Source organism: Pelodiscus sinensis, chromosome 4 (assembly GCF_049634645.1).
Source record: "Pelodiscus sinensis isolate JC-2024 chromosome 4, ASM4963464v1, whole genome shotgun sequence".
In the NCBI taxonomy this organism is placed as follows: Eukaryota; Metazoa; Chordata; order Testudines; family Trionychidae; genus Pelodiscus; species Pelodiscus sinensis.
The window spans coordinates 15,632,360-15,651,333 of record NC_134714.1 but is presented as its reverse complement, the minus strand read 5'-3'; the positions used below and the strand labels follow the sequence as shown (position 1 = coordinate 15,651,333).

The window sequence follows — 18,974 nt, the reverse complement described above, 5'->3', positions numbered from 1 at the left end:
AATTGTCGACGGAAGTTTTGTCGACAGTATCTGTCGACACAACTTCCGTCGACAAAACGCGGTAGTCTAGACGTACCCTAAGTCTCGGCTTGACAAACCCCTGGCTGGGTTGATTTAGTTGGGACAGGTCCTGCCTTGGGCAAGGAGCTGGAGTTGATGACCTCCTGAGGTCTCTTCCAGCTCTATGATTCTATGATTCTATGGTAACACAAGATTAATATCCTTAAGTCACTTGCAGAGCAAGTTGACAATATATTGTACCCCAATGCAAAATATTCTGCTAATTGTATTAATTTTATCTCATGACAACTTTGTAAAATATATTTTGTTAAAAACAGGAAAAAGCTACAATGAAACTAGAAGTAAAAAACCAGGCTGAAGGTAACTGGTGAGCGTGTTCCTTTTTCAGTGATCATATGGCTTGTAATTGATGCAATTTCTTGCAATAACAAAATGTACCTGACCTTTTGCTGGTCACAAAGCAAATGTACTTTTACTATGTCAAGTAAAATCAAATATCTCTCCTTTCTACTTCCTGCTAGCTCTCAAGGATGCAGTTATATACTATCCAGCTTAATAAGAAATTTGAACTAAGTCGATTAGATTAGAACATAAAAGTTTAAGATGTTGATGGCCACCAAAATGCTACCTCAATTTTCCTTTCTTAGTACTTTTCCTACATCTATTCAGACACAAGGAAACAGAGAATGAGTGAGTGAGTGAGTGATAGAAATGTAGCCGTGTTAGTTAGAATGAGTTAGTGAGTGAGTGAGTGAGGGGAGGGAGGGGGATTTGAGTATGGCTCTAAAGAATGTAATATTTTTATTAAATGGAAAGTTAGGAAATAAAATGCAGTTCACAGTCATTTTCCCCTGCTGATGGGTAGGTAATTCTCACATCAGGCACTGATGATCACTACCAAAACCTCACACTGCCATAGAAAGAATTAAGTATGCTACTCTGTACAGGTGTGTCTAAACTACACCCCTCTGCCGACAGAGTGATGTAGATTAGGCACTTCGCTATTGCAAATGAAGCGGGGATTTAAATATCCCGTGCTTCATTTGAATAGAAATGGCCGCCGCTTTTTGCCACCATGGCACGTTGCCGGCAAAAAGCAGCAGTCTAGACAGGGATCGGTCGACAAGGAAAGCCTGTTCCGACCAATCCTGTAAACCTTATTGCACGAAGCATAAGGGATCGGTCGGAAAAGGCTTTCCTTGTCGACCGATCCCTGTCTAGACTGCCGCTTTTTGCCAGCAAAGTGCCGCGGCAGCAAAAAGTGGTGGCCATTTCTATTCAAATGAAGCACAGGATATTTAAATCCCTGCTTCATTTGCAATAGCGATGTGCCTCTTCTACATCCCTCTGTCGGCAGAGGGGCGTAGTTTAGACACACCCTATGATGGAGCCATAGGCAAACAGGCGCTGGTTCTTCCTAAAATCATTAGTTTAGCAAAGTCCCACTCTACTGTACAGAATGCAGAGGGCTGAATCTCATCTGCCATAGAGATGAACTCAGAATAGTTGGGGGAAGAGGAAAGTAAAGGTGGCTCTAGGGCACTTTACTATTGTTCCATGCACTCTAAAGCTGGTTGAGGACAAAATTGCCCCTCAGTGTGTGGCTCCCTATGGGCCGTTGCACTGACAAACCCAGAGTCACCAAAGTGCAGTGTTCTCCTACCTTGCCTCTGAAATGACCCCTACATACGCAGTATGCTGGAGAGGAGTGACAGGAAAGATCTGGCATGGAGCTGTCGAAGACATCTTTATGCTTGGCAGGGATTCCTTAGCATGGATCTGGCCCAAAGTACGTTATTTTGTTTGCAGAGCTAATTAATTCAGGTTCATACAACACTTTGCAAAAGGTGCTATATGACTATGAGGTATTTTTATATCCCATATTAGCCAATAGTGTGGTGTGCAGCTGCCGGCCCTATGACAAGCTTTTGAAGGCCCTGAAAAACCCAGATTTTGCTTCCTAACTTATTTGAGTCAATGGATTTTAGCCAACATAGAAGAAGAGAGTGCTGAGCATCAGACTACTGTATCCCACCATGGCTTGTTTTTATTTCTTACATATGTAGTTAACATCACAATCCACATTCCAGCAAAATTCACCAGAAAAGGCTTTCGCTTTTGTATATAAAATCTTCACTCTTCCCAAGTGACTAATATAACTCATATTATGCCAGGTTTCTTGCAAATACAGATTCTATTATCTTTCCCTTCTTCTTCATCTTGAGATGCAGCAGCTCCCAAGCCAACTGGTAACAAAAGAAGCTTCTTTACAAGAGATGAAGTCAGAGTTGGGAAATCTACAAAGAAAATAATGCTAAACTGTCCTCCCACAGTCAGACCCTAAAAACTCAGGTCAAGGAGCTGGAAGAAATAGCTACATTTGTAACCAGTGTAAAGTCAGTCAGATGCCAATATTTATACTCTCAAAAGGAAGAATCAAGAGTTAGAATCTCAGAATTTAAAAAAAATCTCAGGTAGGGTTTCAAGTCCTTTTCAAAAGTGTCAGTTTCTACCAGACACCTCGTGTGTTAACAATTTGAATGTAATAGTCTAAAGCAGTGGTCCCCAACCTTTTGGGGCTGTTGGGCGCCCAGGGGCGGGGCCACTCATGCTCCGGGCACCCGGGGGCGGGGCCCGCAGACGCACCTGGGGGCGAGACCACCCATACGCCATGTGCCCAGTGCCGGCGCCACCCATGTGCCACACTTCCGGAGCTGTTGCCGCTCCTGTGCCGCATATCCAGGGGTGGGGCTGCCCATACGCTGTGCGCCTGGGGCCGGAACAGCCCATGCACTGCATGCCTGGGGCTGGAACAGCCCATGCACTGCGTGCCCGGGGCCGGAACAGCGCATGCACTGCATGCCTGGGGCCGGAACAGCGCATGCACTGCATGCCTGGGGCCGGAACAGCCCATGCACTGCATGCCCGGGGCCGGAACAGCCCATGCACTGCATGTCCAGGGCCGGCGTCGCTCCTGTGCCGCGTGCCCAGGGGTGGGGACGCCCATAAGCCACGCACCCAGGAGCCAGCAGCACCCATACGTTGCACGCCCAGGGCTGGTATAGCCCATGCACCACGCGCCCGGGGGCGGGGCCACCCATGTGCTGCTTGCCCGGGACTGGCACAGCCCTCGCGTCGTGCACCCGGGGGTGGAGCTGTCTATACTCCCAGGGGCCGACACCGCCCATGCACCATGCGCCTGAGGGTGGGGCCTGTCCTGATCACTCGGCAGGCGCACCGAAATGGCCCAGTGGGCGCAATGGCGCCCGCAGGCACCACGTTGGGAACCACTGATCTAAAGTATAATACGCTCAAAGAAAGAGAAACTTTTGTCTATCATGATCCAATCCATCTGTGCTACTCACCATGATCAGGATCTATCTACTGAATGAAAAGAGGGCATTTAGGAGCCTTTGGGTCAGATTCTGACCTTAGTTTCTGCAGGATTAGCCCTGTGCAGCTACATTGAATCGGTGGAATTACTCAGAAACAACATTAATATAAGCTTAGAAATCTGCTAAAAATACTGTGTTTAAAGGATTACTTTGCTTGCTGTTGTCTTTTTTTCAATTCCTGTACGTCTGTCCTGGGCTTCACTAAGTTAAAGTGTTTATCTAGGCCTGCTTCTACAATCCTATTAAAGGTCTTAAACCTTCAGTTATATTCCGTTCTTCAGCTGTGTTGTGGAAGGGTCAAAGGTTATGTCATAAGTATTGAATGGAAGGGTCTGGAAGCTGGGAAAGATCTTATCTGCATACTCTCTCTCATCAGTCTCTTTCAGTGATCCCTGGTTTTCTTCTAACCTTGAAATAAATTGGAGGCCTGACTGTTCCCATAGCTGTTCTGTGTCCCATTGGCTGTTTGTATACTCTGGTATACGATGGAATCTGAAATTTTTGTAGCCATGGAGATTTGTAGCTGATTTGGGAACTTGTCTGTATTAAGAATTTTCCCTTACATTTCCCACCATGGCTACCATTGATTCAACTCAATAATTGGGGGAGTACTAAAATACACATGGCAATGTCTACACAGCCACTCTGAGGAGATATAGATAACACAGAGGTTAAATTCTGGCAGCTGCCTGAAGCTCTAGCTACAGTAGGATGATCAGATGTCCCAATTTTATAGAGACAGTCCTGATATTTAGGGCTTTGTCTTATTTAAGTGACTATATACAGCATAGTATCAGAGGGGTAGCCGTGTTACTCTGAATCTGCAAAAGCGTCAAGGAGTCCTATGGCACCTTATAGACTAACAGAAGTGTTGGAGCATAAGCTTTCGTGGGCAAAGACCCACTTCATCAGATGCATGTAGTGGAAATTTCCAGAGGCAGGTATAAATATGCAGGCCAGAATCAGGCTAGAGATAATGAGATGAATCCAATCAGGGAGGATGAGGCCCACTTCTAGTAGCTGATCTGGAGGTGTGAATACCAAGAGAGGAGAAGCTGCTTTTGTAGTTAGCTAGCCATTCACAGTCTTTGTTTAAGCCTGAGTTGATGGTGTCAAACTTGAAGATGAACTGTAGCTCAGCGGTTTGAAACATGGGGTAGCCATGTTAGCTCGTATCTGCAAAAATAACGAGGAGTCCTGTTGCACCTTAGAAACTAAGGGTACGTCTACACTAGCCCCCTAGATTGATTTAGGGAGGCTAATGAGGGCAACCAGAATTGCAAATCAAGCCCGGGATTTAAATATCCTGCGCTTGATTTGCATGTTCCCAGCTGGTCGCCATTTTAGAAATTGACTAGCCCAAAGTAACTGCCTGCGTCTACACCACGAAAACCTTTGAACAGAATAACACCATTCTCTTAGTTAGAAAGACTGAAAGCCAGCTGAATGGCTTGGGATAACTGGCCAATGTCCATAAAGAGAAAACATTGACTGAGTTAGAGCTCTGCAAGACTAAAACTACACAGACCATATACCAAACCTTCAGTCAGTCAACTGGCTACAGTCCTCAGCAACATCTTCATAACTGTGGCTGGTGGGAAGCGGAGAGATGCAGCCAGGGGAGCAGAGCAGGCTGGGACCAGGTTGCTCTGCTTCCCCACACTGTTGCCAGTGACTGGGGAGGGGAAGCAACCTCTGCTCTCAGTGCTAAACCTCCTCTGGCCCCATAGACTGCATCACTTGGAGAGGTGTGGGGGTCTAGAGTGGGGATGGGGGTTGTCCCACTTTCCCCTGTGCTATAGGTGGCATGGGGAGAAGTCATGTGGGAAATGGTCACATGGCCAGTGGTGTAGATAAATCTATGTATTATATATTGCTTCATATAATTCTATGTATTATATATTGCTGCATATGACTTGACATTGTGCCTCTCCATATAACCTTGAAACTTTGTATTAATCTATATAACCTTGTAACTTTGTATTGGAACCCTATATAGAAAACTTGTAGCAGAATAAGATTTTCCCCCACTCTCTTATCAATTGCCCTGTTGAATGAATGAGGTGTGAATGAGTAAGACTTGGGAGCCAAGCACCTCCAGACAGCTACACCAGTTGAAGAGGGGGTGGAAGCCAGACCCAAGGTGTCAAGTGGGCTGAAGAAAGAAGAGCAGACATATTGACGGCCTTGGGGATTAGAAGCAGGCACCTTCTCTGGAAAACACCCTCTCTGCAGCACAAAGGGACCAACGGACACAGGCCCAGAGTTTGAATCTGGGCTATATATTTGCATATGAGAGGGATGCTATAAAAGTGAGGTGTCTTGCAGAGGACCCTGGGTTTCGTCTTGTCACCATTGGAGCATCGATCCGGATCAGCAGAAGCCCGGCTCCACCCCTCCCCCATCTAACTCACCTGGCCAGTGCAGTTAAGGGGAGCAACTTGTTGGTAACAACAGCAAGATGGAGTGTGCTTGTGTGTGTGTGTGTGTGAGTGCATGAGTGACATATATATATCATATGCATATGATAACTGTTATTTATTCTATGTGTGATCAATAAATGTGGCATGTTGCCTTATCCCCCTGAAAAAGATCCCGAGTACTTCTTTTAAGTACAACAGTGGGGCCCCTTCCCTCACCCATGTCCCTCCTCAGCACTTCCCCCTGATAAAACCTGCCAGAAGCTGGGACAAGATAACCGGGGATGGATCACTTGATAATTGCCCTGTTCTGTTCATTCTCTTGAAGCATCTTGCATTGGTCAATGTTGGAAGACAGGATACTGAGCTAGATGGACCATTGATTTGACCCTGTATGGCCATTTTTATGGTCTTATTTTTTTTGTGAATAAAAACAACAGGCCAAATTCATCCTTACGGAAACATAATTGATTTTAGTAGGATGGCAGCAGGGATAGATTTGTCCCCACTAGTACAATAAAATAACATTATAAACGGTGAAAGCTTTGTTACCTGGCACTCTGTTAACTGGAAAACTCTGTTAACTGGCATTGCCCCCAGCCAGAATACCACCACGTCTTCAGGCACCCATGCCCGTCTCCCACTTGTGCAGCCACCCATTGTGGGGCTTCTGTCAGCCTGCACTGCCAGCGGACATCATCAGCAGGGTCCTCCTTCACCCTCAGCCTGCCTCAAGCTGCCATGAGCTGGATCGATTGGTAAGAGGTGAGGGCAGAGCAATACACTTTGTTATCTGGCACATTCAGGGCATGTCTACACTACGAAATTATTTCAAAATAACTTATTTCAAAATAATAACTCCCCAAATAATTTTGAACTAGTGTGTCTACACTAGGGGAAACCTTGAAATTAGTCCAAAGCAGGCTCCATTAATGTGGACGCACTACCTTGACTGAGAGCCCCAGGATGCACTCAGGAATAATTAGTTTGGATGACTCTGGGGAGTAATTATTTTGAAATAGCAGCACCGGAGCATCCACACTACTGCTATTTCAAAGTAACTATTTCAAAATAAGCATTATTCCTCTTGGAAAGTAGGAGTATAGATTTTTAAATAACCAGCCCCTTATTTCAAAATAACAGGCTTGGTAGTGTGGACGCTCTGGTGTATAGACCAGGACTATGTTAACTGACAGCCCCCGTTTCCTAAGAGCACTGGATAAATTTTTCACTCTATTTATGTTACTTATATTTTAGGGACAACAGTATAAAGAAATAGATTTTATTATGTAAAACTGAGAGTTGAGAGGTAACATAGTATTTCAATGATTTTTTACAGATAGAACAAAATGTTTGCCTGTTTACCTGATGTTGATTCCCATAAATAGTGAGTTGAAGATCTGTAGAATTCAGAAAAACCTATTTAATTTTTTTAAAGGAGAGAAGTTCTTATTTTAAAAGCATTCTCTTTTCCATTGTGTCATCACTGCAGAGAAACCGCAAGTTGTACAATTCCTTCAAATACTGAAGTACAATTGTCTTCTTTTGTGCTCAGTGAGGGAGAAAATCTATAACCTTTATTTTTTCCAGGTGGTCAGACTAGATGTCAGAATGGTCTTACAACCTATGAGCTCTGTTTTTCCTATGAGCTTTGCTCATTGTTTGGGGAGAAGTGGAAGAGGGGAATGAGGGACCTAACTTTGGACAGGAGTAGGAAGCCTAATTCCAGGAACTTCTGTAGTGTTACTGCAGATTTACTCCAGCATAGCAGACGGTTAATTTGGCCCATTGTATCTCTTTACTATAACCTATTTTTCGACCAGAGCCAGAGCTAACTATACAAAATAATACACATTGGCAGAAATGCAAGAATTAATTTTATACAAACAGCAACACTCACAGTATTATATGCATAAATAGGACTGGAATGGAAATCTCACTTGGCAATATAAACTCACTACTGAAACAACAAAGAATCACGTGGCCTTGTTTTAAATTGCAGATGGATGAATGATTTTATTTTGTGACTGCTGCACTCCTGCACACACTCTAAACAGCTGGCTGCGGGGGCTATATGTTGTCTCTGTGTGCCACGTGATCTGGTGTGTGTGTGGGGGCTTTGCATCCTGTCCCCATCCCCTGTAAAATCTCGCAGCTCCCATTGGCTGGACACCAGCCAATGGAACCTGTGTAAGCTGTGCTTGTGGCCCAGGAAGCTCATATGGCTTTCGCAGCCCGCTTCTTTGAGCAGCATGTTGGGCATGATGCTAGACTGAGGGACCATGGCAGGCTGGATCAGCAGATTGATAGACCATATTTTGCCCGCCTTGGTTTAATCTGTAGATCACAGATGTGCCGAATTTGAAAAATCAGCCTTAAAACAACTGGAACCACATACCTGTTAACACTTTGGTGTGTGACATGGCTAGTGTGGTCTCCTACTTGCAGTATGCATTGAGACTAGGGATTGTCTGATTTACTGTGGAATTGAGTAGGATGAGAAAATAATGAACTGCCCATTGCTATATCTGATGCGGGAGGAGGGGGGGGGGGATCCATCCAATGTTGTACTCTAAATTAAGAGGAAATATTGGAAGAAATTTGGAGTAATAGTTTTAAATATTTCCCCCCACTACAATGTAAAAAAAAGGTAAAGGAATAATTTTGTTAATGAATATTAGATACTGCCAGTAAATGTAATGATATATTTAGCAACTTGTTTGCCATAAGGTTTGTAGTCTTTAGTCTCTTCCTTAAAAATTTCAAGCTAGAAACAAGCTCTTTGCCCAAAATTCGTCTGTCAAATTGTAAAGTAAAATAGCCTCCAATATGAATTAGAATAGCATCTGCTGTCACACTAGGTAGCTAAATATTTTTTTCATACTTCACGGCATAAGCTTTTGGTTTCAGGAAAGATATTTGGCATAATATTGGCCTATGGCAAAATGTAGCACAATTGGCCTGAAGCATTTTGGAAGATTTTATTTTCCTCAGATATATCGGATATTGGCTATAGCTAGAGCTGCACTAGATGGACCACTGATTTCTTCTCCTGTGGCAGTCCAATGTTCTTAAACTAACTTGGATTGCAGTCCTCTAGGACAAAATAGCTTTGGCTTAATTATGATCTTTGTAACAATATATAGTCCAAATTCTGTACTGTGATGCATGGGTGCACTTGGGGAGGTAACCACTTTCTTTCAGTTCTATAGCAAGGTGACATTTCTTCCTAAGCAGAGGGCTTGGGAAGGGGATGGACTCGTATATCCGCTGATGAAACATGGCCCCAAATGGGGCATGATTGGTTGACTAATGGGCCCCACATCTGTTGGTGCACATCCTGTCTTTGGGATCATAAGCATTAGTCTCAGATATACACAGATCCTTTTCAAGAGAGTAGCATGGTGCAACCTGTCAGGTCAGCCCGCACCCTGGAATGCTGCCTAGACTGTCAGGGCACACATTGGGCTGCACTTTGGGCAGTCCAGAAAGCCAACACTCACCAGGCCCCTGGGTAAGGTGGGGGGCAGCACTGCACTCTTGGAAAGGGCAGAGCCTCAGGCAGAAGGGGCAAGGCCAAGTCAGCCAATACTCAGCGCCAGCTGCACCACCCCACTCTCCCAGCACCATCCAGAGTGCAGCACCCAGGATCTGTAGCATGCTGCCCCAGCGGTGATTCAAAGGGCCCAGGGCTCCAGCCATTGCTAGTGCTGCTGAAGCAGTGGCCGGAGCCCTGGGCCCCTTAGAATCACAGGGCCCTGGGGCGGCTCTTTGTCCCCCATGTTGACAAGCCTGCTCACAGTGCTGGCAGGGATGTGACCCTAAGAAGAGTAGTTTCTGAAACCAGAACCTAAGGATGTCAGGGAGTATTCTGAAATGCCACACTGCTGTATTTTTACCCACCGAAAACTGATGAGCTGCAGCAAAAAGTTGTCACAACCCAGGCAGCTAGAACAGCAGCGTGATCTCGCTCATCAGACTCTGAGTAACTCCTATAAAGCAGAAGTAGTACTTCAAGAACACAAGGGATCCCTAGAGCATGTGGGGGGGAAAGCTTACTGCAGAAGGTTGGCTCTTAAGAGAGATTTATCTCCAAAAGGAAGAAAGTAAGGAGATGTCTTTAAAGTTCACTCCAACTTCTGGCAATAGAAAACCTGATGTTACAGAGTCAATCGGCACTGAGCCCTGATGGGGCAGCAGAACTGGATAAAAAGCAGGGAGGGCCTAGTATTGCCTATATTGCAAGGTATTGGCACAGCCCTCAACTTATATTGACCTAATTGGCATTGAAGGTGCTCAAAATTTTGCAGGTTCTGCCAGGGCAGATTCCAGGCAAAAGGCTCAGAGTGTAAATGGATGGGCAGGTTTCCAGTGGTAGTACACACTGAAGGGTTAGGATGCTGTGAGAGATATAGACAAACGAGATACACTTCTAATCTTACTGCTGTACTTGTCTTTTCTTTTTACCTTCTATGTTATCCCATTCTCTTCTTCCCTCACTTCCCTCATTCTCCTTCTTACATTCTCATCTCTTCCAGTCTGACCCCCTACCACTTGTTGTCATGCTTTCTCATATGAATTTCAACATTTTCCTCCTCTCTATCATCTCATCGTCTCCCTCCCTGTCTCCCTCCCTACCCAGCTTTCCAATTTTGTGTCTTCCTTTCCCACTACCTTACCTATCTTCCGCCCCTTTCATGTACCTATTTCACTCACCCCTACTTCTGCCCCATATGATTATCCAATTAACCACAAAAACCCATGTACTCACACCATCTGCATCCTGTCACTTTGTTAGCATAAGGAGCATCTGGCTTACAATCCATCTAGGCAGATCAGTATAGGGTTGAGGAATGCCAGGCCCTGGGTTGACTTGCTGTGGGGTGACCAGGTGACTGGCAGAGGTGCTAAAACAAGCGGAATTCTCCTGTCAACCTAGCGACTGCCTCTAGTGAATTACCTACATTGACAGGAGAACTCGTTCTGTCTGCATATGTAGTGCCTCCACTGAAGCACGACACCGGTGCTGCTGTAGCAGTTTATGTGTCAACAAGCCATAAATCTGAGCTCAGTCAACGCTGCTCCTCTATTCCTGCACTTCTTTCCTTTGCCTTTTAATCAACCCTCCATTGATTGGCTAATTAATCCTTAGCGCAGGAGCCTGCCAGCCTGATTAGATAATTCAATCAGACCTTTCTGGGCAGGGCCATCCCTAGAGGGGCGTGGGACCTGGGTAAACCCCCCTCTCCTCCCGTGCTCCAGGCACAGGGTCCAGGGCAACCCCCTTGCTGCAGGCCCTCCCCTACCTCTGCCCCACCTTGCCCCCACTCCAATCCTTCCCCAAACCCTGACTGTGCTCCACCCGCCCTCTGCCCTGCTCTAGCCCTTCATGCCTCCCCAGCGGGACACAAGCTGGAGGATTACAGAGCCTGGCGTGGGGCAACAACAGCAGTCAGCCCCTCCCACACACACACACACTCACCACGGCGGCAGGATCTGGAGCAGCCAAGCAGCCTGCTCTGTCCCACCACGCAGACCTCTCCTAGATCACTGTGCCCCACTTCTCTGCAGTGGCGGGTAGCATAACACCCTGGGGCCAGGGCGCTCTGCTTCCCACTGCCACAGTGAAGCAGTGCACAGCAGGCCAGGAGAGGGTGGGGTGGATCAGGATGCTGGGTGGCTCTGGCCCCTCCCACTTTGGTGAGTTGCGGTAGAAATACCAGCTGCCACCCTGTGCCAGGCCCCAGGTAATCCCCCAGCCCACCCCATCCATAGGACAGTTTAGGCTGCTGTGGGGCCCCTCAAAGTGCAGGGCCTGGAGTGGCTGCACCAAATCATCTTATGGACAGGATGGCTGTCTCTGGAGAGCCAATGGGTGTCAGAGTGACGAGAGTTCTGGCTCATTTCCTAGCTCCGAGGACTCTGTCATATGGACATTTTTATACTTGTACAGAAAACTGTATATATTAATTTGTAGAAAATTATTTGAAATAACAAGAGGTTGAAATAATAAAAGGGGAAAAACAAGTACATTTAAAAAAAGAAACTGACTCTTTCATGACATGTTTGTAACCTTGACTGCAATTATGGTGAAGTTTGTTTAATACATTACACTCTCTTACTTATGCAGCCCAAGGAGTCTTTACAAGAGCTGACAGAGAAGCTACACATTAATCAGGTTAGAGCAACAGAAAGTCTGCATTGCCAGTATGAAATGCTCTTGGACAAAGCAGAACAGCTCATTAAGTTGGACAGGGAATCTCTCAATGAGAAGAAAAACTGAATCTTTAATTTGCAGAAGAAGATCAATGTAAATCCTCATTTTCACATTTTAAAGGCCATTTTTCTTATTTAGAATGGCTGATCAATATTACTGAGCTGTACTAGTTTGGTGGTAATGTTGGCACTTCTGTCACAAGCCACTGTAGGAACTGGATGATTGACAATTTCCCCTGACAAATGCATAGATAAATAGATTTTCATTTGAATGTCTATTAACCGTAATTAACAATAGAAAATACATTCTTCTTCCAATAGAACTGTAAACCTTGGTAACTGATACATAATTTGTTATTTTAACCTGAAAATACTATTTTAGCATATTTCAAATCACTTCTTTTATTAGTTCAGTTCTTGGTTATATAAATAGGAATTCTGGGCAAAGTTTTATTCCTAATGAATGTTCCCTGAAGTCTGGCATTAATTTACATAATTACTAAATAAAACTGTACACACAAACTTAATAAACAATCCAAGCTAACATTTTTATGTGGTTTAAGACTTTAACCCTGGAAAACACTTTGGGCTAAATTCAGAGACAAACACTCAACCCGACTAACAAAACTCTTCTTTTTTTGGGAAGAGAAGGAAAGAAGAGGGATTCATTGGATGAAGTTGCCCTTAGTGGTCCAGCACACCCTGTCTTCTTGGATGTATAAAAGTGCGAGGAACTGAAAATCCTCTCTGGTCATCCATTTTCAAGAGTGATGTCACAGAGTTGGGCACCAAAGACACACAAACCCATGTAATAATTGGGACATACCATGGTTGTAATGTTTCAGTATTCAGGCTTTTTCATGTAGGAGATGGGATGAACTAAGAATAATATTTTTAAAGACTATAACCAGCAATGTTTCAGTACATTTTTAAGGGTTCTTCTGAAGTAAATTCAGGATGAAAAACTCTGGTCGGCACTGCATCAGAGTGTTTATCTTTGACAGTGAATGAGCATGTTAAATGTATCACACACAGGTATTTTATCATTTTTTTCAGGTGAAATTTATCAAGCAAATCTGGGTCTTTTCCCTGCTTTCCTATTGAAGAAGAAGGGTCTGGCATTAAAAAAAAAACCCTATTAGAACACTGGAATATTTTCAGTGCTTAAAGAATCCTAATAGACTTCCCAAATGTCAGCTAGAGTATTAAAAGGATAATCTAATACATGCATGAAAGACCAGGATGGCAGTACACATGGTTACAGGCAACTGTGGCTTAGCCATATCATGTACTATGTCATCATGACCTCTCACTCAAAGCTACTCACCAAGGTATTTTTGTTTTAGGTAAAAAGAGATGTCAAATGATAGGAGGAGTAATTCAAACTTTTTATAGCATTCCCTATCAAAAGCCCTCTCTTAATGCAGGTAAATTCTCAAAGCAAAAATATCAAGATGAAGAATTGGTAGATAGAACAGCTGGAAGAGAAGATCAAGCAGCTCAAGAAAGGAAAAGAGCAACAGGTCTGAGTGCTGGGCAGGATCCACTGAGCCTGAAAGCCCAGAAAGAATCTGAGAAACTTCAGGAAAAACTTAGTGAATGAAAATATCAAATCAAACTCTCCAGGTGAAATTTGAGAGTGTAATTGATCTCAAAGTAAGCACAGCAATCTGTACAATCAGATTAGAGAACATTACTGCCTATTTTAATGACAGAAAGATATACAGTCATACTATTATGGCTGGCAATTCACATGACCTTAAAAAGTAAGAGAGCTGGGTTAGGCCTTGTCTATACTTGAATGGCAGATATTTGCATATTTTCACATCAAATAGACATTCTCAGCGGTGAAAGTAACTTAAAATTTCTTACAGGTAGGGCATGTCTACACTAGTAAATTATTTCAAAATAACTACATTTGAAATAATGACTCCCAAAATAACTATTTTGAAATAAGTGTATTACCCGAGGAAAACAGGAGTACAGATTTCAAAATAAACAGCCTGTTATTTCAAAATAATGTGATTGATAGTATGGAAGCTCCACTTATTATTTCAAAATAAGGGGGATTATTTTGAAATGACTCCCTAGAGTAGACCAGGGTATACTGTCCTATTGTAACTCGGGTCCCTGCCAGTTCTTTCAATAGCTCCCTGCTGGCTTTTGCTGCAGCTCAGCCAGCTCTTGCCGGAGCTGTGTACTAGGGCGCACCCGCTTACTTTTACCTCTGGACATTCCCAGCACCAGTAAAAATAAACGTGCTATGATTCTCCTGGAGTTTGTGCTGTTTATATGCTCCTCTTGTATTTGCAAAGCAGCAGAAAACTCCAAAGCTACTTATAAAACAATATAATAGTTGATTACCTGGGGCAATATCACACCATTGGTTTTTGAAGCAGAAATCTCCACTAAAAATCACTACAGAGTTCTGTGTCTACATCAATAATCCTTGATTATCAAACTAAAGCAAGAGTATTAGTCAAACCTGAGTGAACCTTGAAAGGATCAGTCCAGGGGTCAGATGTTCAAAAGTGTTTAGGTGCCTAAAGATACAGATTGGTCCCTAGCCCCAGATCCCCAAAGATATTTAGGTACTTAATAGTTGTGTAGCTTGGACCTTAGTGGGATTTTCAAAAGTGTCTAAAAGACTGACAACCAGTAAGGCACCTAATCTCCTTAGGCACTTTTGCAAATCCTAACAGGGAACTTTTTAGTATCTCTAGCAACCTAAATACCTTTCAAAATCTGACCCTTTCAAAAATGAATCTTTATCCAAAATTATCTCTGTCCTTAAGACGATAATCGGATTTAATACATCAAAGACAATTCTGAGAGGGCTGCCAATTAATTGCTGGAAATTCAGCCTTTTCTGCTCTATTCCTAAAGAATAGTCTTTTATGCCATATTTTTAAGAATTATTTTTTCTTTTGCAGAATAAAACCATAGAAAAACTCAGTAAATCTTTGGGAAAAAATGAAAAGGATTAAGGAGGAAGCAGCTAGAAAAGTGGTCAGTTTGAAAACAAAACTAGACTACACAGTACATGAGGCAAGGAGGGAGAAAGAGAGGGCCAATCGTATATTAGAAGCAGTCACTAATGAGCTCCACATAGCCAAAAAAAAAAAAAAAAAAAAGCACTTGAAGAAGTAGTAAGAAGAGAAATACAGGTACTTTCCCTCCATTGCTATTAAAGCAAATCATTAATGTCTTTTTAGCAACTCCTTAAAAAGCTGATTAAATAGTTTTTAGTGGCTCTGGCCCATGTTAGTTGCAACTCAGTTCACACAGTGGTAGCTTAAGGAGTTTTTAAGAGACTTACTCAACAACCTGAAAAAATGGTTTTATCCCAAAGATATCATGAAGTGTGTTGTAGAAGAAAAGAGCAAAAAACACTCTTTATAAGGAATATCACAAGCACCATATTATTCCCTAAAAGGCAATTAGAAGTTATCTTATCTAGGTTTTTTAAAGTGGGTGGATTTTCTAGGGATTTAATTAAAAATTAGTCTAGGTGTAGATATTTTTTTTACCCTAAAACTGATTCTAGTAATATTCCTGTCACATTCACTCCCTTATTATAATTATATTGTGAAAGTAAGTGTGATTTTTTACTTTTCTTGTTGTAGTTCTTTGTAGCGTGTTGACTTTAGAGAAGCCATTACGAAGATTATGGGATTTCACATAAATACATTGGCTGTATCAGACAAGGAGATACTCAGACAACTAAAGCTACTCATACAAGCCTATGACATTTCTGAAGTTACTTCTAATAATTAATCAAAACTTCCTTGTGTATTTACAACTGGATTTGAAAATCCGTAATGTGGTATATTTTACTTTCATTCAAATAGCTTTTAAAGAATACCACCTACTAAATAAGTTAGGTATACTATTTTCACTAGGATCGGTAGAACGTAAAGAATTTTAAAAGTCACGTGCTAGGTTCTCAGCTGGTGTGATTTGTGGCTCCATGTAATTTTTATAGATTATGCTGGATTCGTCAGGGGTTAGAAATAACATGAAGGGTGGCAATTTTTTAAAGTGGATGCAAAGTTCTCTGAACTAAATCATCAACTGTACATGCAAATTATGGGCCATGAGCAAAATTATAATTTGAACTATCAGTAAAAATATATTTTGGTTTAGTATATTTCCAAAAGAATGTCCGAATTTTAGAAGTGCTGAGCAATCAGAACTTCATATGAAATCAAGGTAAGAATTCCTGAGGTTAGGTGGTCTCCTAGGGTACGTCTAAACTACATGGCTCCGTCGACGGAGCCATGTAGATTTGTTTTTTTGGCAAAGGCAAATGAAGCCGCGATTTAAATGATCGCAGCTTCATTTAAATTTACATGGCTGCCACGCTGAGCCGACAAACAGCTGATCAGCTGTTTGTCCGCTCAGCGCGCGAATCTGGACGCTCCCCTGCCGACATCAAAGCCCTTTGTCGGCAGCCCCGGTAAACCTCATCCCATGAGGAATAACGGGGCTGCCGACAAAGGGCTTTGATGTCGGCAGGGGAGCATCCAGACTAGCACGCTGAGCGGACAAACAGCTGATCAGCTGTTTGTCGGCTCAGCGTGGCAGCCATGTAAATTTAAATGAAGCCACGATCATTTAAATCGCGGCTTCATTTGCCTTTGCCTATCTGTCTAATCTACATGGCTGCATCGACGGAGCCATGTAGTTTAGACCCACCCCTACAGACAACCTATGGGTCTCTGTCATGAGTCGGGCTACCCCTCAGGTTTACAACCTATTCATCATCGGGGTTAGCCGCCCGGGTACCTTTCCCTCACTCGTGTTCCCCATGCTCCCATCCCGCTTTATGGCTAAGTTTGTGGCTCCGTGGGTAGCGCACTTAGTCTCAACCTCGGCGAAGAGGTGCCTCTTCCTGTGAGGTGGGAGGGGGTCTTGGGCCCACCCCCACTCCGGGTCCCGACCCAGGACCCTTACAGGCAACGGCACCCTAGTGCCGCCCGCTTGGTGGGGCAGTCCCCGAAACTCACCAGCCCTCGGGGATTTTGTTCCTCATCCTGGTCACTTCCTCCTGGTCCTCCATGTCGGTTCCGGCTCTCAAGCCGCCTCGCCCTGGTCCTTCCGGAGTTCTCCCCGGGGCTCACCTCTCCCCTGCTTCCCTGTTCCGGGCATCTTTTGAAAGACCCGCTTCTCCTGGCTCCTCCCCCTCCCTGGGGTGCGGGGTAATGACGTCAGCCATGGGGAAGCCCCGTCGGAGACATCCCAGCCCCCAGCTGCCCCGGTACATCCTGGGCATGTGTGCCAAGGCACAGCCCATACCCGGCACTGTGCCCTGAGCCCGGCTCCTTCCACTGCCGTGGCTGGAGCTGTCCTCCTCGCCGGAGGCTTCCCCGCCCTTGGCTGGCCGGAGAGTGTGGGGTGCCGCGCGCTTCTCCACGCAGGAGCCCGGCACCCCGTCACAGTCTCCTATAGACAACCACCTAACCTCAGGAAGATTCTTACCAACAACCACAGGACTTACCACACTAATACCAACCCTGGAACTTTCCCTTGCAATAAACCCTGTTGCCAACTTTGTCCTCATATTTACACTAGTGACACCATCACTGGACCTAACCATGTCTGTTATATGATCAAGAACACATATTCCTGTTCATCCAGAAATATAATTTATGCCAGCGGTTCTCAAACTTTTTGGGCTCTGGAGCCCTTTACGTGCATAAAAATTTATGCGGCGCCCCAGCGGTCCATTGATTGTATGTGTTGTACCTATCTATGTTTCCAGCTTATCAACCTCGTGGAGCCCCTGGAGATCTCTTGCGGAGCCCTGGGGTCCGCAGAGCACAGTTTGAGAAACACTGATTTATGCTAACAAGTGCCAACAGTGTCCTTCTGCTATGTATATTGGACAGACTTCTCAGACACTTCGCCAAAGAATTAATGCCCACAAATCAGACTTCAGACAACTTCAGAAAGGAAAAAACAGTTGCTTTTCATTTCAACCTACCTGGACATAGTCTTAACGACCTTACTACATGCATCTTACTTCAAAGAGACTTTAACACAAGATTACAGAGGGAAACTTCAGAACTTTCATTCATGCTTAGATTTGACACTTTACGAATGGGCCTTAACAAAGATGCTAATTACCGTACCCATTACAAAGACAGCTTCCCCACTTAACACCCCTGATTAGCCATTCATTGATTCATAAATAGCTATTTCCTCTCTCCCTTTCCCTCACCCCACCTTCTGTACTAAATCTGATTTGTCAGTTTAATAATGTGTTCACTTTTTTCATTGTATTCCTTTGGTATATATGGTCATGCCAATTCTCTTCCAGAATATGATCTGAGGAAGTGGGTCTGGCCCACGAAAGCTCATCACCTATTAAACCATCTTGTTAGTCTTTAAAGTGTTACATAGTTTTTCCTTTTGTTTTAGCAAGATCAGACTAACACGGCTGCCTCTCACTATTACTATTCCACTGTGGGAGGGAAGAGTCAACAGTCTGCAAGTTGCAACAGCCTGTTGTGGGAGCCTTCAGGAATGATCAGAATAGAGATAGAATGAGGGGAGAAGTTGAGCACTAAGACCCATGGGAGACATTGCCTCCCCTTGCCTCTTATATCCACCACCCATGCCTGTGCTTCATCCTTAGATCCTGTAGTGAGCACAACTAACCAGAGTTCACTGTTGGGAACCTAAAGTATCCTTTTCCAGCATGTTTGTTATTGTTTTATTATTTTCAGCACAGTGTGCTAGTGAAACCTGCTTAGTGAAAAATTGAATGTATTCAGGCTTTGAATACTGACTTTCCTACAGCTTTAGATCTACACAGAGGATACAATCCCAATTCCTAGCCTCACTGAAGTCAATGGCAAAACTTTCATTGACTTCAGCCAGGTCAAGATGTCACTTAGGGGATGTCTTCCAGTGTTCA

General features: G+C 44.0%; 1 pseudogene; it reads left to right on the top strand.

Moving 5' to 3' along the window:
- Window positions 1–350: 350 nt before the first annotated feature.
- LOC142829037 (coiled-coil domain-containing protein 170-like) lies at window positions 351–15,874 on the top strand (annotated as a pseudogene).
- Window positions 15,875–18,974: the final 3,100 nt, after the last annotated feature.